Source organism: Amyelois transitella, chromosome 10, assembly GCF_032362555.1.
Source record: "Amyelois transitella isolate CPQ chromosome 10, ilAmyTran1.1, whole genome shotgun sequence".
NCBI lineage: Eukaryota > Metazoa > Arthropoda > Insecta > Lepidoptera > Pyralidae > Amyelois > Amyelois transitella.
Window position 1 is genome coordinate 4,195,293 of NC_083513.1, and position 27,096 is coordinate 4,222,388.

Sequence of the window (27,096 nt, forward strand, 5' to 3'; positions counted from 1 at the left end):
CTTTAAAATCCTACCTGCCGAGCGACTTTTGCCAGTGAATTGCAAATATCAACTGTCTCAAGTAAGCGAATATAAAATAAGTCTAAGTTAGAAGTAACAATGCGTTTGGGGGCTAAACTTTGTCTGGCGAAAATTTCTAATAAAGTATACATTTTGGTACAATTAATAATGTTTTTTGTGGTTAATTCAGAACAATAGTGCTTGTAACTATGATTGTTATCTGGTCGTATTGTAATTAAAATGGTAATTAAAATAAGTAGGAAGCGGCGAAACTCGGCTGTAAACGTAGGCGATAGCTCTACAACGGTCGTAAAACACTTTATGGTACACGGGTTACCCGCCAAAACAGTTTTTGTAATCGTCATGTTATAAAATTTATAACTGTATAGTTATGTTTGATTGTATTGTGTTGTTTTTTAAAATTGTGCCCTTCAAATCTTATGAAACTATGTAGTTCTCAAGAATATTCCTTATTTGTTTTAAAATAAAGAGCTATCAAATTATTATTTATATTGTTTTTTCAAATTTTTTTACTATTCTTTATTATCTTATTATACACTATGTAACATTTGAGATTAATCTAAACAGTTTGAAATAAACTTGTTGAGGTGAGACTAATAAAATTTTACTCATCATGCGCTCATAAAAACAACCAGCATTTTAGAACAGGTGGAAAAATTACATAAAAGAATATAAAAGACTTTCACTTTTCTATTCAAATGTCAGCTGTAGAGAATTTTTGTGTATAAAAAATAATTTAATAATACTTGAATAAAATTTAATAATGATCAAATTACTACTACAATGTTATTTGAAACGTATTACCTATACCTACAGAAAGAGTATCAAAGTAATACCTTTTTCTAAACAAAGCAAATTAATCTTAAAACAGAAGCGAACACGGATTAAACAAACTAAGTAAATACACTGAAACCTTTTGCTAAAAGCTTCCAGAGATTTCCCTTTTAAGAAAAAAGGAGCGGGCAATAGACTTTAGGTTTCTCGAGACTAAAGTTAAATATCCATTTAAATCTTCGACGCTCGCAGATCCCTGGGGAATCAAGCGTTGCAGCTGAGAAAAGCGCTTTTCCTTAGAAAATATACGACTTCGTATGAAATTTTCGATGTTACACGGATGTTTTATATGATATGCTTGAAATTGTAATGAGGATATTTTTATTTTTGTAAGATCTAACTTTCTGCATAGTTTTGTGAGAGGTTTGGTGGGAGTGGGATACATATGGTTTCATCACTTTTAGTTTTGTAAGTACAGTACTAACTGTAAATTGTAAGATATTTATGGATTTATTTTTTGTTGTATTATATTAAATACAGTAATATGAAATAACATTAGTACGCCTATTTTAAGTTTTTTCATCTCAAAGTAGATTAATAATGTCAGATAAACTTTAAACCATAATTTGATCGTTCAGAATGTGATTAATCGCTGAAAATACGTCTTGCCTAAATGGCGAATAATCGCACGATTATGGCTTTGCAACAAAAATTCGCTCAAAGAAAGCGCATCAAGCAAGCGACAGCGGACGATACTCACCTACCTAACAGTACATAGCTCCGTCGACGACGGCACTAAATCAATACGAGCCATCACGCCCCTCCCCACCCCAGCCACCCCGCTTCAAGCCGCTGCTTTCCCGCCGAAAGCAGCCACCACCCTTGAAAACCTCGTGAGCTGAGCTCCTACTTCTGTTCGGCTTTCGTGGAAGTATAGCTCGCGCAACGCCTCTTGGGATTTGTCTGGCCTTCCAAATTGACAGTTCGCAATTTGAAATTGGATCGCTTTTGAAATTCGAATGCCTAAAGCAACAAGTTTATATAAAACGTGGCTGAATATCTATTTGAAATTAACAACCCAGAAAGTTAATTACGATTTTGTTAAAAACTCTACAATTTGGTTTCTTTAAAAAGGGCCAGTAAATTGTAATAAGTATGTAATTGCGTAATAGAAATCGAGTTTTATATAAGTGTTATCTACATACGATCATATTCCATTCGCTTTTATATTATAAGTATGGATAGTTCGCCTAGATGATTATGAAAATATTGATAAAAAGTCAGCAATAATCTTATGAACAAAAAATGCTTTTCCCGATAATTAATAACAAATTTCAACGGATAAGTTTGAGATTGTTTAACATCTGACGAGAATGCCATTAAAATGAAAGTAGAACTAGGGATAACAAAATTTACCTAAATATTTTATGAATAATTTTATAACTTTAGGAATATGAATAAAAACTATATTTATTCTTACAGAAACTTAGGTAAGTATAAAATAAATATTAATAAAATATACGAAAAGCATTAAATAGTGGTGGTTGTACTATAATTATCCGTAATGTTTCTACTAAGCGACTGTATAAATCAAACATGGGACGCTATTGTTCGATTCGTGTTAGATTGATAAGGTTATTCCCAAGTGTGAAGGAGACAGATATCCATTCAATGCTTTCTATTCATAAGTGAATGTATATGCGAAAAATTGAGACTTTACTCATTATATTCTAATAATTATTACCTCTATAACTATCATATATTTTCATAAAAATCTGGTCAGATTTATTGACTGAATATATAATATACATTTTTATTGTTTGTACATTAGGGTGTCCCGAAAAAAAAATTTTTTTATTTCTTTAATGCAAGACATCTTAAAAGCTGCGTAATTAATCGTAGATTACTACAAAAATATAAAAAAATATATAATACGATATCTTTAGGGTTCTACCGATCGTCAAAGTTTTCAGAAATTGGCATTTTTATGGCAATCTTGCATTCTTGGTAATGAGCGTAAAAATTAATAAATATATAAGTTTTGATGTTTTGTTGTATGTAATACACACACTACATTGATTTACAAGCCAAAACGTGTTACCAGCGGCTTCGAATTTGTCAAGTTTCAACCTGCAGATGCATTCAATTTTCAACTTGTTTCGAGCATTTTCATGACTCAACTAGCTAGTGTTTCCTACAAGACTAAGCGTTTTTTATTGCTTTTGAAGTAGTAATAAGTTATTGCTATAGTCCTATTTTAATAATGAGTTCGAGGCATAGTGATACTAGTTGTGATTTATTGGGACCATACCAAGAAATGTATGACCAACAGCTACCAACTATAAAAGACCTGATTAAATATATTGTATTTGTCAGATATGACTTAAAAGTCAAGATCAATGGAAAAGATTCATCCAATTCAAATATATTTTCGATTATATCCGAAAAAATGATTAGCATCTGGGCTAAAGCTTCAATTCCGTCAGTAACTAAGGAGCGAATCACTCAATTGCTGAAGTCGTATTACGAGAAGTAGGTACCTCAATTTAAAAAGATACCCCAAAAGCAAGCAAAATTACAGTTTGGAAAACAAAGTAAAGTTATTTTTAAAATTATCTGAGAAGCTTTTTGACGTTGCTGCTTGTAAATGCAGTTCATTTGTATCTTGTTCGTGTCCAAAAATATGAAAGTTTCCATTAATGAGCGAGCTTTTTTGTTGGACCAAAGAAATGACAGAAAAATGGCTATAAGTGTTTTGATAGAAAGGAAAAAGCTAGAATAATGAAACGACAGCAGAGACAAGTCGACGAGTCTACAAGGGCGGCTATAAAGTCTTCTTTCATTCGAGAATGTGATTCTATAGCTACAAATTCAGACAAAGATTTGATGCTTCCATTTCCTTCAGAAACGTTAATAGGTATATTCATCGCCGACGAACGTTTATTCGACAGAGACACCATCTCCCTCAAAAGCAAACCGGAATACATTGCAATTACCAACAGTTGCTTAGATCTGTGATAGATAAGGTTTGTCTACGCGATCTGCTGCTGCTGTAGTTTCTGCAGTTTTAGCTGACGTCAGCTTGGTTTCTGCCGAAGATAAAGAATACTCTGGTTGTCGATAAAAACAAAATTCACAGAGCTGTATCTAAATCTCGTACAGAAGTTTAAAAAAATGTTAAGGGTATTGATATAAGACTAGTTACAGAGGCCTCTCAAAGTGTAATGGACGATTCTTCTAGAAATGGATTTATACGAAACAGGTTACAATCTCGAGCAGAAATGCCAAATTTTACATACAAGAATAAATTTAATTTTTAACTTTCTGTTTTAATTTACAGCTTCAATTTTGTTTCAGTTGTTTTCTTGTACCTTAAATCACTGATTTTAATGAAAAAAATAACTTTGTAACTTGTTTTTTATTTCATTTCAGGTGTATAAGGTCATATGGTAAAATATAAAATTTTGTAAACTTTCAAGTGTGGTAGAACCCTAAAGACGACACGCAATTCAACTATTTTTACTATATTTGTATAGTCTATACAATTACGCAAATTTTGACACCTCTTGCATTAGAGTAGCTTAAAAAAATTTTTTTTTCATACATCGACGGGACACCCTATTGTACATAATACCGCATTCTTGGTATAACAAGCGAAATTAATACTATGAGCTATGCTGCTAAAATCGATTCAGTATTGATAAATATGTCATACACTTGTTTTATGTCACAAATTGAGTCATACTACATTTCTATCAAAAAGTTTTTGCGCGCTTTTACAGTTAGAAAACGATTTTCGTTCTATTTACATAACGTTTTAACCCTCTAGAGCACTTTCGACTTATTCTTGTTTTGAAACATTCAATCCATTAACTCCCAGTTCGTTTTCCATTTTCAGTCTAGAGATTTTAAGAGGCATATTTTGAAACAAAGTTTTCTTCAATTTACCTATTGTTTTTGTAGCAATTAGTTTAGTAGATTCAGCAGTCTCTGTTGATTTTTACCTGGAACAAAATAATAAAAGTGAATAAAAAACCTTTGACATTATAAGATTATTTCCTTTTCTAACCAGCTTTGTCCTTAAATTAAAAAATATTTTATTCAAAAAGTACATACAAGAAAATAGAAGTTTTTTTTTAATTTTTAATAGGCGCTTTCCAGCCAGTGACAGGCTTTAATGAAATAAGCGTAGGACAAATACAATAAATCTCACAGAGACGCGAGGGCGGCGCGACTTCCTCTTTCGATATTTGAATTTAATTTAGCGTTCCCATTGTCCTTATTGTCAATTTAAAAGGATTATTAAATTTACATAGCACATTAGACAATTTTAACCGCACATTGCTAGCAAATTTTGTTCAACTCTTCAAAAAAGTTGAATGTACTTTTTACACTATTGTAAGGAAGTAATCAATCTATATGATAATATATAAAAAATATCGTGCTTTACTGCGTGACTGAAAGATAAGTGAAGTACAACTAAAACTACTGGGCGCAGAAAGCTGAAATTTGTCACTCCTGTTTCATGGGACGTGTAAGGAGCTCTATCAAATTCCAAGATAACAAATAAACTACGAGTAGTAAATGAACAATATAATCCTACTACTATTATAAAGGCGAAAGTTTGTATGGATGTATGGATGTTTGTTACTCTTTCACGCAAAAACTACTGAACCGATTACCATGAAATTTGGTATGTAGGTAGCTGAAGACCCAGAATAACACATAGTCTACTTTTTATCCCAGAGTTCCCGCGGGATTGATAGGGTCTCCATGCGGACGAAGTCGCGGGCGGCCTCTAGTCTAGTAAATAAAATACTAAATACAACACTTTTATACAAATATACAGCAAACAGCAGCAGCGTGGAAAATAGTCTACTCCACAATGGACAGAGCGTGATATATCCTACTACTATTATAAAGGCGAAAGTCTGTATGGATGTATGGATGTTTGTTACTCTTTCACGCAAAAACTACTGAACCGATTACCATGAAATTTGGTATGTAGGTAGCTGAAGACCCAGAATAACACATAGGCTACTTTTTATCCCAGAGTTCCCGCGGGATTGATAGGGTTTCCATGCGGACGAAGTCGCGGGCGGCCTCTAGTGTTTGCATATATCATATAAACTCCAGTCACCAAAAAAGTAATAAGTGTAGAGTTGCCTACAGAGGTCCGATTCTATAAAGAATACCATAGTTATGTCCAACTTTATTCACTTCTGTGAATATACTGTTTTTAACATAGTTAAAACTTGATTGTAGATATTTCTGTGACGACAGCGGCGGTCTCAAGCAAGCGATCGTGTTTCGCGTGTTTACATGCTGGATTATCAGCCGGCCACTCACGGCCTCGGACTTAAGTTGGGGTTACAATGGACGCAAACAATATATGTATTTATGTGCGAACGAGTGTGAGTGGAATGATTTGCGTCCAGTTGTTAGGAAACTTTTTATTTAAAATGTTGTATATAGACTTTTGATGTGTGACTTGTTTTAGAGATTAAAATTGATTTTTAAAACATAAATAAGTAACTCATTCTTATTGGTGACATAACTTTAAATCATAAAATTTAGACGCATTGACCATGTTTGACAAGAGGACTAAATGATGAAATTCATAGCATAGCCTTTAAGTCTGTATTAAAAACAGTCAGGTCTGTCTATTCCGCGCAAGAGATAAAGCTGTAATTATATGTATGATACTCAGAGATACAACGAAGGCAAATATTTTATTTATTCCCTCGTTGTGTCTCCAGCCTAATTCTCAGCCGCGATCATAATCGGGGTCCCGCGCGGGCTATCTATACTAGGTATATACAGGGCGAAGTTTTTAAACTCTCGCCTCGCTAGATAGTCCAAATCGTGACTCACACTAGAGGCATGTTATAATTACGCTGATTATAGGATAGATTAGGTACCGGCTTTGGTAACAGGAGGAATGGTAGGGACTTCATTGTTGTATATGAAATTAGGTAAGTACAAACTCTTTTATTTTTAATTGTTTTTGTTGATCTGACACTATGAGTATAATCAAGTTTAGTTACCAGATAATTGAAATTTCCCGAACTTTTATCCTTTTAACCACGGACTATGTAAGGTATACGACCTATGTGCACTAATGGCTAACACATGCTTATAATTTACGTATGACTTTAATAATTTGTGGTATATTATTTTTACAAAGCAACAACGCAAATTTTGTTTTGTTCACTTATACAAATTTTATTTAAAATAACCATAAAATCTTATATGTAATAGTCTCGTGTCACAATGTTCGTTCCCGTATTCCTCCGAAACGGCTTGACCGATTCTCATGAAATTTTGTGAGCATATAGAGTAGGTCTGAGAATCGGCCAACATCTATTTTTCATACTTCTTAGTGATAAGGGTTGTCCACCCTTAACATTTTTTTTACTAGAAGTGACTTAAAAATAATTTATATGGCAAAACAACGTTTGCCGGGACAGCTAGTACCTATAATTACAAAAATATTTGTTAAAGTCTGAGTGTCAATGCAAATTCCGAAATTTCAAAATGGCATACAATCACGCTGACGTAGAGTAGGTGCGGCACAAACGGCCCGCAGCGCTGATGGGGTGACACACACTGTTATTATTAGTTTTTTGTCCCCACCACACCCCACTCTCCCCTCCGATCGCGCGCCGCCATTCCGAGGATTAGAAATACTTTTTGTGCACTTTTTGTTCACACGACACGAGATACTACATTCCGTTCTTGTTTCAACGAACACTGATTTTGAACTTTTACTTACTTCATTGATATTTTACTTAGATCACATCAATATTTATAGGCTAATCACCAACAATTAACCAAATAACTACTCATTTGCTATAGAAACCGGCGAAATGTTACAACCTCATAAACTTAATATAACGATGGAAACACAGGTTATCGTAGCGGTTACATAATTTATTGTTTATTTACAACATCCACTTTTACGGCATCATATATCGAGTTAACTATCGCGGCGAACGGAGCAGCTGATTACACTTTTCAATGAATTTTAATCGATCATTTAACATTTCGAACAACACTACTGGCACAACACTAAGATGCACTCCCGACGATCGAAAATGTGCGACTGAATTTAAATTTAAAAATCGAATTCCAGGTTCGACCTTCAAAAAAGTTTATAAACAAAGAATGTTATGCAAGAAGGTTGTAAATGTTGAATGGGTGTACAAAATCGTGTTTTATGGTCGCATTATGTGGACGAGTGAGATAAAGCGTTTGTTTTGGTCGTAAATAAGACTGCAACAGGTACAGTGCCAACGGGACTCCACAATCACGTGTACACTTTCTCTTTCCTTTATTATCTTTGCATTGATCTTTTAGCTCCTGTTTGGGACAAATATTGCGTCGATTCTACACATTCTTTTAGGAAGTAACAATAGTGTGGATGCTTAATTTCTATAGGTAATTCTACCGCCGTTGAAATGAGTTTATGTACGAGTATTATAGTGAATTATCATTATCATTTCATGATATTAGCATTTTGCAAATTCAATAATATTTTTATATCAATTATTAAAAACAAAAATGAAACAAATTTTTAAAGGTTACTCCCGTTCGATCAAACTAGATAATAATTGAAGAGATCGTATGAAAAAGTAATATTTGGGCGTCGCGGGCCGAATCGATACGTAATTATAGAGTAAAATGAACCCTCATAAATATTATATCCGTGGTAGTGGGGCGCGGCCGGAATCGCCCGTGGCCGCTTTTGTAGGGTTTATGACGTCACACTGTCAGAAATGACTAAAAGCAGGAAGTTAGGTACTGTGCGCTGCTCTATTTCTTAATTGGTAAGTAGCGTATTCGAGTTACCAATAAAGAAATAAACCGCATCTCCGCGTGAAAAGTACTGTAGGTCCTTTTTCGTTCTTCACACTATTTCGCTGCAAAATTTAATAAAAATAAAAATGGTTTAATAAAAATACGGACGCTAGCTCAATTAGTGAACACTTAATCTTTTGTTTAAAATCTGTAATACTGTATAATGTATACGTAGGTTGGGAATTTCTTTTAGGTGTAGGCGTTTACAAAAAGACCCTTACAGTAGATGTGAGTATTTGATACATTTTAAACACACCGACAAATAGAAAAAAAACTAGATTTACTGATTTCAACACTCAACAGTTTGGTATATACAAAAAAAAGAATGCATGTTAACAGTTTTATTAAAGCAACTTATCTAATTAAAATCAACAAATTAAACAAGTTTCAAATATTGTAAGCGCGCTTTCCTAGTAACTACTTCCTCAAATAATATCAAACTTTTATCTAATTTCTATCGAGGCAAAGGCTTGCATGTCAATGGGCCATTAAAACACGGTTTAGATTAAACCAGTGCCAACTTCCACGAATTATTATAAAAATTGCCCGTGAAATTTCACCTTCGCTACGGAAATAACGTTCTAAATTCAATCCGAAAAGTTCGTTAAGGCTTTTTAATACGGCCAGTATTTTCATCAATATTTCAATCCAACATTATCTTTGTCTTAAATAGACAAATTATTGATGTTATATTTGTGTCATTGCTGTTCTAATTACGAGTAATTACACAAAGTTATAGTAAGTATGTGTATATGAAGACAAAGTTATCTTACCCGCATATCAAAGGGTCAAACCACTTAGGCGCGATATTGTTCAGAACGACGGACAAAAACAAAAGCATCCTCAACCTTAATCTATGGGGGCTATTTAATAAACATCTGCTTGTAGGAATCCGACATGTCGCATCTGTTGCGCGGCGACGCCGTCGCTCCTTTTTTCGAAATTTAAATGCGCGCGAGCCGCTTCCACGCGAAGGCAGATGTTCCATTTTTAAATCGACATCGAGATAGCACATTATGAACTTTATCAAAACATCATAAGAAATAAATTACTTGTTGGGTAATACCGAATTTTCTTGTAATTTTTTGTGACTACATTTTGTTCGGAAACTTAGATTATGCCATAGAGTTTCGAATTTGCCGGAAAGTAGTGTTGCAACCGCGGTAGCGATTATTATTATAGATAACGGTAAATGGGTCATTATATCGACCCTTCCTCATTTTGGGCGCTTGCAGTAATGCGATGAATTTATCAAACGAGGTGAGGGAGCTGTTTTTTTAAATGCTGCACCATTTGTTTTATTGCATACAATTACCTAATAACTTCATTTTAAATTCGAGCATTCGTTCGGTGCTTATTCGAATTAGACAGGAGAAGATATATTTGAAATCCGCCCTATATCTATAAAGTAACAGTGATCGCGATTGGGTTCCTATGTATTTTTTGATTTGCAATTTTGATCTTTAATACTTAAGAAAAAAGCTTAGTAGATGATTTTAGGGTGACTAAACCGTGGTAGAATACAATTTAGAAATAGAGCGGGATACCCCTGAGGGAAAAGGCTAAGCTCCTTTCTCATAAATTTAGAATCGACCTCTAATGAAAAAAAAAAGAAATGTCAAATGATAGCAAAAAGGGACTAATTATAGGGGATAATTTAAACGCTTTGATCGTCTTTAGCGTGCATCGATGTATCAATCGATCAAATAAAAATGTCGTTGTTACACGACATTTTTTATCAACATCTTTACGATTCCTAGTTATTAAATTTATTTAATTTTCCGTATTCATAAAAATTAATATAGATACGTATAAATTAAGTTAATGCACAATTAATCCTAAACGAACAAATTACCAAAGAACCAATTACATTAACAAATATAAGAGTATGAATTTTAAATCTCCAATCCTAAAACTAGGCGTGCCCTACATGTCTAGCGAAGACTTATTCCTATGACCCTCAAATTCAGTAATTTAACTTTTCCCCTCCGAGTAGCATTTCATTTACCTCTTCAACCGATACGCTGCGTAGGACGAACTAATCTAGAACAAAGACACCGTAGAGATGTCCTCTGTTAATAACCTTAAATGAAACAAAGTAACAAAATGTTCCCTTTGCATTGTTGAAATTAAAGAGTTATTTTTATGTTACTTAAGAATATCTCAAGTTCTTCTCATCCAAAGAGTTCACTGTGTTACAAAAGGAAAGGACTCCTATAAGTACTAAAGAGATTGAAATATCAATTACACAAAATCTTATTTAATACATAATAGAATTATTTTTTATTTGTTGACAGAACTTGCTATTACGACCAAGCTACCAAAATGTAGCTGCTACGACGTAGCTACGACACAGGACTACGCTACGACCATGCCCCCGGATATTAATAAAGAATTACATATATACATACATACATATAGTCACGTCTATATCCCTTACGGGGTAGACAGAGCCAATAGTCCCGAAAAGACTGAATGGCCACGTTCAGCTGCTCGGCTTAATGATGGAATTGAGATCCAAATAGTGACAGGTTGCTAGCCCATTGCCTAAAAAAATAATCACAAGTATTATTTCTTATTCTTTTTTGTATTTCTATATTCTTTTTTGTATTGGTGCCGGGAACCACACGGCACATAAATAATTAATATATATTTATTGTATAAAATAAGAGTAGCCCATAATAAATATTTAACAAACTATAAAAAAATCGAACTTTCAGGGTGTTCTTTTTCCTAATTTAATTTTAAAATAAGTATAATTTATGTATTCCTATTTAATAAATTGAATTTTATTTTTTTCAGATGTGCAGCCGGGAGTCTCCACAGCCTCCGCAGTGCCGATAATTCCCTCCATTGATTCGTAACGCCTCCCGCGCCACGCTACAATGCTTACGGTCCGACATTTGCCATTGTTGTTATCGTGCCATACTCTATGTGCGTTATTTATGTTACATATGTATGTAAACATTAGTAGGCAATCGAGTTTTGTTTTATATAATACTGTGAACACATTAAAGAGGCAATAGATATTTTTGTAAAACCTTTATAATTTTTTTTATATTTTTAAGGTTTGCGTATATGTATTTCATACTTTGCATATGTATATGTATTTGTATATGTATTACAAATTTTTTTTTAAGCTCATCAACTTTATTTCGGTTATGCGGTATCACAAGTATGATAAAATGTGAGAAAAGAAAAATATTACAGAATTAAGTTTTATCATCACAATACTACAGAATTAAGCATTCATAGTTTAATCAAGAAATTTGAATAAAACTAAGTACAATAGAAATAACGACTCATTTCCAAACATTAATCAAAGGAGACGACAGTAACAAAATTCATGCTTATCCCGTACGTTATTATAAATAATCGGGCAGGAGGGGGCTGACCACTTGTGCTGGTAGTTAGAGACTGTCGAAAATAAACAATTATTTCCCAAGCAGAGAAACCGTGAACACGCTCGCGAACCAGTGGGGTGCCGAGGGAAACGGCAGAAGGTGGCACGTGAAAATTGTTAAATTTTAATTTAACAGTAGGATGTAAAGATTTCTGTTCGTTGCAGTGCCATCTTTCGTTCTGTTGAAGGTAATAACAACACTACTTTATAGACAGCCACTCCAAATATTTACCTACTGTGCTTTTTTCGTGCCCTTGATGAAGGTATCTAGATTCTTTCTTTCAGATCTCCTCTTGCCTCCGATTTTTTTTCTTTTTATTAAAGTAGTAAATAGTAGATTTATTATTTTATGATAACGAAACCTTAATATAAAATAGTTGGGAAAGTAAAAAATACAGAGCAAATGGCGGTTAACGCTTTCGTTTTGATGATCTAAGGGTAACAGATGTTTTTACAGATAATAACAACAACTAAAGAAATATTTTGGGTAGTGAAAATTGTGATTAGCGTGAAAAGATCTACGAGTCCCACGTATGTGTCAATCTATTTTCTGAGCCAAATAAATTTTCAGTTGCCGCCTTCTGAAAGTGAACAGTTCACCAACGGCAGGCACCGAACGAATCTGATCACTGACCCATGAAGCAAACAGAAAGGAAATTTTCTTCGGCCCAGGAAAATACGACAATATAAATAACTCCATCGGCCCCCAGTACTACATCACCCTATGACAAAAGAGTTATCTGTGCGTTGAAAACAAAAATGGCGAACTGATTTATTGCGTATTAGGTGGTAATCCGACCTGGGGTCAAGTCAAAGGTCTTAGTTGTTTACTTTACGGCCCTAATTAAGGTAAAATACTTGGATACCTAGATTTAAGACCAAAGGTACGTAAAGGTAAAAGATTTAATATTTTCTTAGGAAAGCGCAATCATATTTCCTTTAATATAATATAATAGAGATAGATAGGATAGACAGAACCAATAGTCACGATTAGACTCGAAGGCAACATCGAGCTTGATCGTGTGATGTAATTGAGTGACTTTCATTTCTTATCTATTCTCACAGAAAATTCCAAAATTGAAAATTTTGATTCACAGCTTTCGAAACATCGGAACGGCAACCCATTTAACAGGTTCACGCTTCACAAAAACGAAAATGAATATCGATAGCATAAATCCATTCCGAAGCGAAGATTAGAAGGCAAGTGAAGCCAAAACTCGATATTGGGTGAATAATCGTCGCCACTACCGGCGTGGTAGTAGTCCGGATGCGCCAGATTTATACCCAGGCGTAGTTCACTGGATGTACCCGGGTAGGTAAACGCTGTACCGTAATGTCGGCTCTATGCTCTTCATAAACCAACCGACGCGATGTCTCTTCTTGAGGGCTGCAATTTATGGGGTGGAAACGTCATCGGACCGCTCTGGGGATAAATCACACATGTTTGCTCGGTGCATGATACGTCTATTTCTCGTGCCACTGTATTAGCTCCGTAAATGCTTTGGTAGCTGCTTAAATGCTTTCGCGGTTTCACCTTTACAGGTTAAAAAAACTTAGGAATATTTTGTCAATGAATCAGCAAATTTTAATAAAAATATTAGTTAAGTAGGTACTAACATGCCATGCAACATTTTTGAGTAAATATTGCAAAAGCATGATAAATGAAATAGGTACTTATCCAAATTATATTTTGTCTTTTCTTAGCTTGTTTAACAGATTTAGATGAATTATGATAACAAAGAGTCGCTTGAAATCCGATCAAGTTGTATCAAGAATTTATTGAGCTTAAATGAACAAATTCACTGGCTACACTATCTTTTCGGTTGGTTTCACTAGGCAAGATTGGGTGTGGGCCATACGAGATGTTACACACATACAAATGAATACATAAAATCACGCCTCTTTTCCGTAGGGGTAGGCAGTGACTAAATCTTTCTACTTGCGTAACCTACGATACCTGCATACTTTTTTCTTGAAATGTAATGTAACTTTATGAAATGATAGTGGTTTGCGATATGTTACTGAAATAAAATGACATGTTGTTCTAGTAGCGATGAAAAAAACTGTGAAACTGTTCCGGTTTCCATGGGAATTGAGCTCCGTATATTTCTTGAAAGAAATTATTCGTATTTCACAGATTTTTAACATCATCCAATATTAACATGAACCAACATCCAACCTAAGTGGATTTAAAAAATGACATTCAAACATTAAAGCTCATTCAGGTAAGTCTCTGAGCAAAAACAATCCTTTTGTGGAAAAATAAAAAAAAGCTAGGAATTGTGTCAAACAAAGGTGTAGATTTACAACCCATTGTCGTCGTTATGCAACACGGTAGCAGGTATGTTTACGCGATCACGAAATTTGCATGAAGTACAGCTTTCACTTTTATTGTATAAATTTCAATAGATGTTTAGAAACGCTGCTTTTGGGAATCCGTTTCGCTTTTTGTTAATAAAATAAAGTAAATCGGAACGCAGGTGAATCTGTCGCAAATGCCGCCGCTTCAATCGCCTATGAAAAGTAGCAGCCTATGTTTTATTCTGATGTCAAACTATATTAATGCGAAATCATCTAAATGAAATAATACTTGAATACATAGACACATTGCACTTTCGCATAATTGTATTAGATTGATTAAGGTTTTCTTTCAAGAAAACTGCGAAAAGAGAACATTTAACTGTTAAACTTTACTTCTACTAGTAAACTTTTTTTTTTTCAAAATGTGAAAAAGTACTTAATGTTTTTAACTTAATCATACCTTAAACTGGAATGATCATTATTAAGTGCTAATAAAATACTCATGTTAAAAAAAATTAAGTAAGCAGAAGCTACTTTTTACCCTTTCCAAAAATAAAAGTTTCATATTATTGTTTTGCTAATAAGTGTTTGCTCTATGAACGACTCAAAAAATACTTTCTTACCAGATTGCTTCATCACTGTGTGCTAATGATGTAGGTAGCTATAGCTATTCCATAAGAAAAGATTATCTAAAATTACTATTGGAGAGAAACTCTTCACAAAATTCATAAATTTCATTAGTATTGCATGAAAAACGTAATTTATAAGTATTTTTGAAATATTGTCGAAAAATTTATAAAAAAAAAAAAACTCCAAAAGTTTTTTCCATAACACCGCCGTAGCGACATCTATACAATTCAGACAACAACATAAAGCTAAGGGTAAAATAACCCTCGCAGCCTGAAAACGAACCGTTTTCACCCCCGTAGCACCCTAAAAGCACCCTCTACAAAAGCTCCGTGACTAACGCCATCTCTGGCATGGCGCTGGAACTTCAAAAGCTTTCATTAGTTCCAGCCAAATCCGTATATTCCATAGCGGCGTTAGTTTAGCGTATGCTTTTGAATGAAAATTTTCGGGGTTTGGAAATTGGATTTTCGCGTTTTGCTGCTAGGGTTGTATTTCGATTGTCACGAAAGAAAATTATCGAGTAGAGTATGCAAATTAAGGCGCCATTACATGGTAATTTATTTGAAACGAATGACCACTTTGCGGTGTAGTGCATCGCACTGAACGTTTGTGGGGACCCTGACCTTATATCGCCAATTTATAGCTTGTAGCTGTTAGCCTCTTACGTAACAGCTGTTGTCCCGGCTCGCGTGATTCCTAACTTTGTCGGTTTGCAGTAAAACTTTCACTTTAAATTATGAATTCCATAGCTATTTTGGGCTGATTATGATGGTTTCTTAGTAGTTGTGATATTAGGTGTGGCATTTGTTTTTGTACCACATTACAACTTAATAGTTCTTTTTATGTTAATTGTAATGTTTTATATCACTTTGAAGGTGATCAAAGACAAAACACCAAGACTAATAACTATTGCTTCGAATTTAGAGATGTGTGATTGCAACCAGGACTATTAACAGGTGGAAGAAGAGATTGCCTAGTAGACTAATCAACCTCAACACAACATACCACTTTCTGGACTTCAATATTTTAAATGCACCTAAGTAAAATATTTTGAAGGTACAAAATACTTTGCAGCATTACATAAGAAAGAAGTCGAGTTATCATTTCAAATATTGCTGGCTTTCAATCCGAAAAAAAAATATGATAATCTTAAATGTGCAGCCCTTCTCATAACTTAAAAGGTACGCGTTCTCGATTGAGTTCTTATCAGGATCCGCGCAAATAAAGACATGAACATAGCGTATTTATGAGCTGAAACAATATATTTGTAAGTGCTGAGATTTATGAAGACAGAACCGGCGTGTACGCACGCCCATGCCTCTTGAGCCGAAGGGTTTTAAGGCCCATTTCACATGTGTAATACACAAGCAATATATATGCAATGTATGGGTTTAAGTCCTTTTTTTTCTTCTTTTCTCGTCATTACACATTTTGGGCAGAAAATTAATTATTAAAAAATCTACGTCATTACAAAATATCGAAAAATTTTAATCAGTGTTATTTGTCACAAAAACACGAAACAATAAAACATCAGTTTCTGACACTAATTGAAAGATAGGAATCGAATAATTTATCCAATTAATATTGACGAGTCGTAATTAATCCAACAGTTTACATTTAATTACAATTCGTACATCATAAGTTCTGATAAATTATGAGAGATACAATGCAGATTGCAAACTTGATCAAATAAGTATTAAAATAATTAATAGTTTGCATCAAAAATTTACCTTTAGTTTGTAGCACTAAAAACGTAGGTCATAAAGTAAAAATCTAGGTTCGGGTTGATGTTATTATATCCAGATTATTGCCATTGTATAATTTATTATTGTAATTAGCAGATAGAAAATTATATTCTCTGAATCACAATTCATCATTAACCATCCAGCTGAATGTAAACTAAAAAACTCGTATAGGATAAAGACTTTGATATTTGTGCAATATTTTAATATGTACTCATACATACATACATAAACTCACGCCTCTTTCCCGGAGGGGTAGGCAGAGACTACCTCTTTCCACTTGCCACGATCCCTGCATACTTCCTTTGCTTCATCCACATTCATAACTCTCTTCATGCAAGCTCGGCGGTTTCGGGCACTTTTGACCTGACCCTTCACCAGGACGTCCTTAATTTGATCAAGATATGTTCGTCTAGGTCTTCCCACCCCGACCTTTCCCTCCACACTCCCCTTGTATATCTGCTTAGTCAACCTGTTTTCATTCATCCTCTCCACATGACCGAACCATCTCAACATACCCTTTTCTATTCCTGTAACTACATCTTCTTACACATCACAACATTCCCTTATCACGCTGTTCCTTATCCGGTCACTCGTATAGGACTTATACCACATATATAAATAGAAGAAATAATACATAACATTTCTTAAACTATGACGCCTAAAAACCATGTTGTGGTTTGTCTGGACGCTGCTCATTCGCACTTGTAGCTATATATATATAATATCATATCGTCCCCAATACGGTTAAAAGTTACCTACTCACACATACAATTTGAGAGCCATGTGTACCTACACTTGACGACAAAAAGTTGCTATTGAATCATCTTTTTGCGCGCCACCTACCTACACGAAACGTGTCGACTTGCAAATACTCAAATAATATGTCGCTCGATGTTCAGGCGGCGACCGTTTGTCAGCCACCACTAATAACTGGGCAATCAATTACTCATTAAATAAGCGACAGGTGTGCAGTGCGGTTAAGATGAGAACATAAGAAAAAACGCCGCATGTACGGAGGTAGACTTGCATTGGATATTGAAACTTCAGCTTAGTTGCTGATATAAATTACTTGCTCGCTCTCTTTAATGTTTTGTACCTACGTCTATCAATTTTTACTAGAAAGATCGTAAATATCAATAATCCTTTACAGTTGGTAATTATAAATCATATTACAAATAAATGAATATTTCAAATTGCTACACAACGAAACTTAATTGTTACCTTACAATACACCTCAACGTAAATCAGCGCTATCAATAACTTTTTCTATTTACTTCAAAGGCGAACAAAGACCGAAGAGAGCAAACAATAGTGGTGCGAATGTTACACTTGGATATTACAATAATGGTATCGATTATAATTTGCGTGCGATGCGGTACGAGATACGGGCGGCGGGCGACATGTAAGCGACAGGCGTTGGATATCGGCGTCGCGATCGCTTGCACAGTGCACCGCACAATGCTATCGTGGCGCTACGATCGCGAACCTCTCACGCCATTACGATTGGTGCTCTCGGCGTATAAACACCTATTTATGGAGCTGACTATCCTTGCGCTATTTTCTGTAAGGTGTTAATTTGACGACGCAATTATCAGATGATATTTTCTTTTTCTGAAAAGAAATAAATAGATTCATGTCATTTCAAATCTTTTGAACTGTGACACTATTTGACAAATCGATAATTTGCAATATACAATGTTGGTTTGTATAAACAAAGACATTGCCGACAGAAACGCAAAAGGCAATGGGACCGCACACGTTATAGATTAAAATAGAACAGATTCGATTCAATTCAAATAAAACTATGCAAAACACCAAGTGGAATCTTATTCCCATGCCTCATTTCTACTTAACATTCGTAATTCAAAGACCATAAACGTAGTTCACCGTTTTATTCTCCCACTTGTAAGTCACAGGATGCGGCGATTTCTATTCATTCTTTGCCTGACTGATATGAAGAAAATTTACTAACCTATTTTCTGCACTTAAAGCGAGTTCTGTTCTATTAAAAGAAAATATAGAATTTTTAGTCAAACACACTCTTGACACAATTCATCTGATTCCTACACCATGATAGTAAATACCATTATATATGTATAGTGTTAAAAAGCCTTGGTTACTATTTTAAGAAGGAAATTACACGTATATGGAAAAGCTTGGTCTAGTATTATTTTTATTTGACGATGATCAACACAAGACTCCAATTGTCTCAATTCATCTATATCACCCACCAAATTTAAAAGTAATTTAGCTTCATATATTTTAACTCATTTGAATGTGTATTATTAAAATTGAAGTCAAGGAACGGTTGTAATAATCAAGGAAGTCTAGATTTTGTATAACCTACTATTTCGTTTTATATATTAAAACTATTTGCTGATGAAATTGTCTTCAATTTCTATCGTTTGGTGACTTTACGTCAGTGCTTTTCCTACCAGAAGGTCAAAATGCAAATTAAAAAAAAAAATCTCTCGATCTCGATCTCTGATATCTGAGATTTATAATCATTGGAACCTATCAAACAATATTTCTCCATTGATTCTAAAAGAGTTACGCGTCCTCGCAGAACCCAGATTCGTAATTGTACGTGACCATCACTATTACCACCAGCGAGAAATTTTTCAATAGCGTAATTTCTTATTCCCATTACCTTCATAATAATTTACAAAAAAATATTTCTAGGTCGTTTGAATGGAGTGGTATCCGCAGAGTTCTATCCTCGACGCTGTCTGCCTAGGAATATGAAAAAAAAATCGATTATGGCAAAAATCGATTAAAAATCGATTTTTTTTAAAGTAAAAATCGATTTTTATACGTGATTTTTTTTAAATTAATAATCGATTAAAAATCGATTTTTATAATCATACAATAAATGCACTCCGACATTATGTTTTTGTCTTCTGGCTTGGAGCCCGGAACGCGAACTGCCAAAGAATACTATCATAGCTCCATAATATTACATTAACGCCATCTGTGCATTCTTTCTGTGCTCTTAAAACAGTTTAGATGATTAATTTAATCAAACATTCTCTAATTGGAATTAGTCGATGAACAGTATTTTACCGACATTCGGTTGATATTTTATTCATTATGCGTTGCTGAAACTTCATTTTTCAACAATCAGTTAAAAACTTTAACTTGTGTTGATTATATAAGAACTTACTGTTTCTGTTGTTTATTTTTAATGAATAAATCTATTGATATAATGTATATGGCGTTTATTTTGACATAAATTGAAAAATTAGGAAAAAATCTATCAATATAATAAAATCGATTATTTTCTTAAGAAAAATCGATTATTTGTTAATCGATTTTTCATACTTAAAAAATAAATCGATTATATAAAAATCGATTTTTTAACAGCAATGTCACATCCCTATGTCTGCCAGATCTGTCCACTGGCCCCTGGTCGATTAATAAACGCGCCTGTGTCAATAAAAGTCAGTTTTCGACCATACATGTGTCCCTCGTCCGCCAGCAGGTGTACCGACTATGATATGTTGGTAGGGTTGGCGGAAATATTTTTTCTTCTAACATGGATGGATATTCTCTCGTATTTTTTTTTTAAATATTTGGTAAGCGTTCGAATTGATGGTATTTAGCTTTTTGTATTTTTTATAGTTAAACTTTGTTTCGATTAGGTACTTTCCTCTTGTATAATTTTTATTTATTTTTCTCGAAATATTAGACAAATCTGCACCATGGTTTTTTAAGGCTTGAATATCCTAAAATTAAAACAATTTTACAAGAACAATTTTACGAAATACTTTTGATATACAATTTAGAATTTCAAACGTTCCCAGCTCCTAATGCATCAAACATGACGTAAGCAAAGCAAACACGGGTCGCTGAAAAATTGCAAGCGCGCATAATCCGATTTCATGGCGGAATACCGTTGATTTATCGCTCCAACTTGCAGATTTACTGCAAAAACTTTGAATTAAAACTGCTAAACTGGATCGTGACAGCCCTAATGTTTACACTGTGAGACTATGTAAATTCCGGAGACGGAAACCGTCATTGATTTCATAGCGTTATTGAAACATGGGATGTATACTACTCTTCTTATTTGATATAGGATTATTCTTATTTTTTTATTTATTACGGAATTGGTACCAAATTTAAAGCTATTAAAATATTTGACCTTACCGATAAAATAAGAAACATCAATATCGACGCAAAGGTCTTTCAGTTCCGTTCAATGAACGGTTTCCTAGGAAAGACCTGCATAACCTTCAAATTAGCTACTACATATCAATGCTCAAGATGAGTAGAATTCGAATAATATATAAGATATTATAGAATATATATAAGAAATGACTTTGTGTTTTTATGTGACTTATAACTCGGAGTTAGGAGATAGACGACTATTAATAAGGTCAAACCCAAATACTGAAAATCTAAGGATGAAATTTACCATTAAAACTAACCATTCTCAGACCAGTTATGGAAATAGTTTCAAATCGGAGATGCTTATCCAGTGTTTATTGTTAAAGTCCTAAACCAGGACGTTCTTTACAATAATTGAACAAACTAACGCCAATCAAGGCATCCGGCTTCAGAAGGCTCGTTTAAACTTCACTTGTCACTTCAACGAGTGGTGTAAACGTCAATCTAACACGAAAGCCTACAGTCTAGTGTTTAACGATGCAATAATTTGCATAGAGGGCCATTGCAGCGAAACTCAACCTATTCTCACGTCTGTCTTTCTAACCATCTGCATTCCCTTTAAGGCTACAAACTCTTGTTATGCGAAGTTTTGTACTAAAACGTCTAATATTTATCCTTTTTTTCTCAGTAAGCCATTTTTATCTTACCGTTTTACGATGACGGTTTCCTAAAATAGCTCTCTATGATGCATGAACTGCTTACCTGCAAAAGAAAAGAAAAGTGTGTTTAAAATAAAAATAAATTTGAAATTCGAACGGAATCATTTCAACCAATTAAGGCAGGCTACACACAAGTGTAAAATCAGCCGGTAATACAGTGGGGAATCGCACGGGACGGTCGGCTAAGCCCGGGCGCGCAATCTGACGTTTATGAGTGCCATAAAAACGCTCAAGTAGTGACTTTTACTACTTGTTTAGTGAACATAAATGTCTTTGCCTTACCCGCGCTCAACGTCGTCCGTATTTAAAAGCGCACAGTTTCGTGCTGTTTTGCTCCTTTTGCCCCTTTTTATTTACTGTTACTGTACTGTTATGCAACTGTATAATGCTTTGGTTACTTTTCAGCGACAATTTATGGGTGTCGTCTTTTGTCTTTATTTTACTGCTGTGAACATGTTTGCTTTAAGTTTTATTTTGAGAATATTTTGTATTGCGCCAAATGACAAATTGCGTTTTAAAAATGCTGTATAATTTCGCGATTCTCACATTACAAGTTGTTTTAGGTTTATAACAGATTTCCAGTTAAACTACTTTTTGTAATTAATATTATGAGTGGTTTTTATAATTAATGTTAATACCAGTTCATATTTAATTATGTTTAAAGTAGTTACAAGGAGGTAGTCCTAGTCACATCAGGTGCATAATACTTAAGTATGCTATGAAATTTTGACGCAATGTCACGTTAAACTTAATCCACAGAATATCTTGAAATAACGAAACGATTTTATAACATCAATACTGGCTACTTGTAACGAATTAGGAACATTTTTTTTTTGGAGAGTCCTCATATAGCTTGGCCAGGTATAAGTATTCATAATTCGTCCTGAATGTTTGGCGGTGTAGTACATACTTTATACCACCCGCATACTAGACTTGCCTACATACCGAGTTATTGCAAGCCTGTCGAAGAATAATAATGCTGCATCCGCCAAGGCTGCTAGGACAATAGAAACTCTTGATTGCTTTTTGTCCTTTCTCGTCCGTGACGCAGTTCAGCAAGCTTGTAGTTATTACGCAATGAGCTAAAAATATGATGTCAAAAAGTTGAAGGCTTTTGAAAATAGGAACAAAAACAATAAATAAAAAATTGATAGTCACGAACTTTGTGGCTTAAGTAAATGAGTTGAAAATTTTCTTCATAATTATGAGTTTCTGACCTTTAACAGCTCTCATAAGGGAATATTTAGGGCATAACTATAGGTAACTACTATTTAAGAGTAGGCAGAGCAGGTAAGTTCAATATTTTATTGACTTTGACTAAGACGCGGATGGCTTCAATCAGTTGAATTTGAACATCTCGCGATCTAGTTCCTCACAAAAAAAACTAGACTTTACACAAAATAATAATAAGAATTTCATGAATTATCGTAAATTTGGATAATATAGAAGAATCTATGAGTTATAAGTATATATAAATAATATCTAAATGTCTTAAGAGTTCTATGAGCTACCATTGTTTTCCCTAATAACTCACCCATAGTGTTAGGACCACCTACCAAGAAACCCATAACTTTTAAAAATACAATTACGTGACTTGTCACAATATATAAATTGGTCGTCAATCAACTTGATAAATTAATGCACAGGCCAGGAATTACATCCATTCATAAGTCGTCAACTTAGCAGACAGAGTGAGAAAACTTCTTACGACCCTTACTTTATTGCCCATCATCATACGTAACTGTCTATTGTTGAATACTATATTAGCATATATATGATATATACTCGTCACGTCATTGGGGTTATGGTTTTTTTTTCTGAAGTCTACCGCATAAACTTGATAATTCATGAAATTAAGTAGACCCCTTTTGCGGCGGAGGGATTTTTTCGACCTCATACATTGTATTTTTAATAATCATAATCTTCTTACAAATGAAGTGAAAATTATTCCAGTTCATTAAGCCGTGGTCATTTGGTGTGGAAAGTTTAAGGGGGATTAGGGCTTGGCCCAAGATGCAAGGAGTCATCAGGCAACCACAAATGCGCTGGGCGAATACACAAAACTTATAGCGAATACCGATACTTGGTGAAACAAAAGCGGCAAATGACAAAAGACCGAGTCAAATGGAAAAACCATACATAGGTCGACTTTATACCAAGTTAAGGGATAACCAGAACTGAAGGACGAGAGAAAGCATTACAGAAAAAATCACTTTTGTATACTTAAATTTCAAAAAGTAAATGTTACTAAAGAGTCAGTTGTAGATCTTTATGATTTTCTAGATATTATTCAATCAGGAATAATCAGCCAATGTTTAATAAAAAAGATTCCTTGAACAAATCACTCACACAAATAATATTGACTCACTCAATTGAGCGACTTCATGGCAATGAATTAGAACTGCATAACATAAAGGGTGGTCAATGCCCGCTACAAGACCTAAATCCATCACTTGCTATTCTCAACCTGTATCCCGCGCCAAAAGAAAGTCCTTCGAATGCCATAGTAATATATTCGTCCACCAAACGCTGTTTGTTTTCGCTACAAATTAGACAATTAGGAGTCGCGGGGTGATGCTAAATCTATTCAATTAAAGCCGGGTACGCACTGGCCACCTACCGCCGCGATTTTTAATCGTATGTATGCAACGTGCGATCCAACGCGACATTTCGCATATCAATGTGCGAATTGATGAAAAAAACAAACGCGTGTCGAACAGGAGTTATATGATGATTCTGATTTTGAAATTTTATTGCTGTATTTGCGGAATAATTTATCGTTGTGTACTTTTTGGGTAGCTGTGTTTGTTTAATTACAAGCGACAAACAGGCCAAACGCCTTGTGATTTATAATTGCATCAGCTTTTTTCAACACAGGAATACTCAATCAATTTTATACATACCTATATCAAATATTAGACCTTGATATTCATATCATGCACTAGATAGATATTCAGACAGATAAACTGTTTATTTCACCATAATAGGAAAACATTCAACAGCACAAACGAGACAGAGATGGTACAAAGGCGGTCTTATCACTAGCTCCGTTTTCGTATGGTGTAATCTCTATATCAGCAATTAGTCCCATCGCTCTGATTAATCCAGAATGCAATTTAAATGAATGTCTTTTTCTAATTGATATGAAAACGTATGGCAGGGCAAATTCTAGTATATACCCAAACAGGACACACAAAATTGTGGAGTGATGTATTTATGGTGCACGACGCTATTTTGACCGTCGCTGTGGCAGACATCCCGCCAAGCGTGAACCGGATTGGCATTGATCTATCGGCAAATTGTTAAACGTTCCTTATGTTTATTTGGGAATGAAAGACTCACGGTAGCTTAAAGATTACAAGAATGCAAAGATTCAGGGTAGCTTAAAGATTACAAGAATGCATTAGATCTAAGATTTTTCGTTTAGGTAAAGACAAAAATTTTGGCCAGAGGTAAGAGCAAGGTCTTTCTTAGATATGATAGATACATTTTATGATATCAATTAAAAAAATAGAAGTCGATAAAATATTTTAATTTTTTAGTGTATTCTTTATGTCAATGACATTTTCGTCTTGAAGTTTAACTATATAAATAGTAATATCACTAATTAAGTCAAGCTTCGATTGAAGCCACAGCAACATTATCAAATGGTAAGTTTCAGATCTGGCGTATGCGCTATTGAGCATGACTTGGCTCTGTGGTGATTGACGTTAACCTTTAGGACGGACGCGTTCACATGTTCGCCCATTTTGATTTACTGAAGTTAAAAGTATATGAAATACTTCAACGAACAACGATGATGAAATTCCTATTGTGCGTGGTTGAAAGTTTAATAATCAACCTCTGAGCGTTAGTTCCAGTTGCGTCCTTACCTTTCTTGGCAGGAATATGGGGAATTTGTTGTTATTTATTGGAACTATCAATAACACTTTACTAAGCCTGTTTATCAATAGATAAACCTATCTGTTCCTTTCCAGCCACCTAATATCTGATGCCAAATTGTATTGAAATACGAGTAAATGCAAAGTTTTATTATATCTTGAACTAAAATTATATTATCATTATTATACAGGTTATGTGTACATCTAGAAACGGCAGTGTATCATGAACATATCTAGTTCATACTTCAACGTGTGAACATACACTATCTTATCTGCCTTGCATACAAAATATTTCTGTGCTAATTACCCTACTAACAGGCGCCAAGCCAGTTGTCACCAACTATTTATACAACCGGTTGCCATTGACACAGGTAATTGTGTTTTGATAGAGTGGCCATTCATGTGGACGGTGAAACATAATTACTTACGAGTATCCTAAAGATAGCGAAAATAATATTGATGGGATCTTTAAAGTCATAATCAACATAAGAATATTGAATTTTTGGTCACTCAATAAGGGACAGTCACTATAGTAATTTGTTTGTTTTGTTTGTAAATACGTTTATAAGTATACATAACAAATTTACAAAGCACATAGTGTGATAAAAACAATAATTAATTTACTAATTTAGTTTAAATTTCAATGTACACTATTTGTTCTGTATAGAGACCGAAATTCGCAAATATTGTTTAAAAGCTTTACATTGTAATTTAAGTATATAACACATGTTTTTTTTTTGAGAAGATTACTATGGTATAATACAGATATCCAAAACAATATAAACATTTGTTGATAGTACGGAAAAGAAACTGTTAACAAACAATTAAAGGATTAAACGATGAAAAAAATTATAAGCTTCAAAAGCTGAATTGCGAAATAACCTCATCAACCTTTCCTTATTGAATGTGCTTTAATCAATAACATAGTAGCACGTCAAAAATTAGTTGATGTTTTCATTAGACTTAATTAAAATCAACCAGTGAACATAGAATTTGATTGATTTTTTCAGTATGCATGTGCACTTTATCGCACCAACTTAAAGTTTTTTCTGTTTGGTTGACTGATAGAGAATGCCAAACGGCATTAAAGTCCGCCTTTTGTACATTTTTGTTTTTGTGCAATAAAGTTTTAAATAGACAAATAAATAGAAATCAGAATTAAATACAACACCAGTGTAAACTCTTCTCACGTGCCACGGTCGATCGGTCGCTCCCGTCCAATCCAGACTCTGATTTAAATGTTAATCACCAAGTGTCGAAATTATTAATTACACCAGCCATCACTGCGGGACGTTACGCATGCAGATTGGCATGCTAACGAATGATTAACTATGTATGTGCACGCGCAGTTAGATTCGCGGGCAAATGTTGATTTTGGTTTGGGAATTTGGGATATTGATGTGGGTTTGAATTACCTGCTATGTATGATTGCAATCGTGCTGTATGATAATCTTCTGAAGAAAACAATAATATATCCATTCAAAAAGTATCTATGAAACAAATCTGAATTTAAAATAAACAATAATTTTATAATGGGACATGATAAACATTATGCAGTGAAAAATGATTTAATTCTAATATAATTTCGCGATCTCATTTAAAAAGTTCAAACTTAAAACAAGCTAATAATAGCAATTTCAACTATTGGTATT

The 27,096-nt window shown here is 34.1% G+C and overlaps 1 protein-coding gene across 5 annotated transcripts in view; it reads right to left on the reverse strand.

The window, feature by feature from the left end:
- The window catches only part of LOC106137696 (homeotic protein antennapedia), a 178,316-nt gene that overhangs the window by 85,140 nt on the left and 66,080 nt on the right, over positions 1-27,096 (reverse strand). The window contains exons 2-3 of one of the 5 annotated variants that reach the window (XM_013338584.2): positions 21,552-21,606; positions 4,744-4,799 (exon numbers count right to left, since the gene is read on the reverse strand). The exons of 1 other annotated variant lie outside the window; for it this stretch is intronic. The gene's annotated coding sequence lies outside the window, so the exon portion shown is untranslated. Of the gene's footprint in view, positions 1-4,743; positions 4,800-7,570; positions 7,595-21,551; positions 21,607-27,096 lie in introns of those variants that run through there. 3 more of the 5 variants (XM_060946159.1, XM_060946156.1, XM_060946157.1) reach the window with 3 other exon arrangements.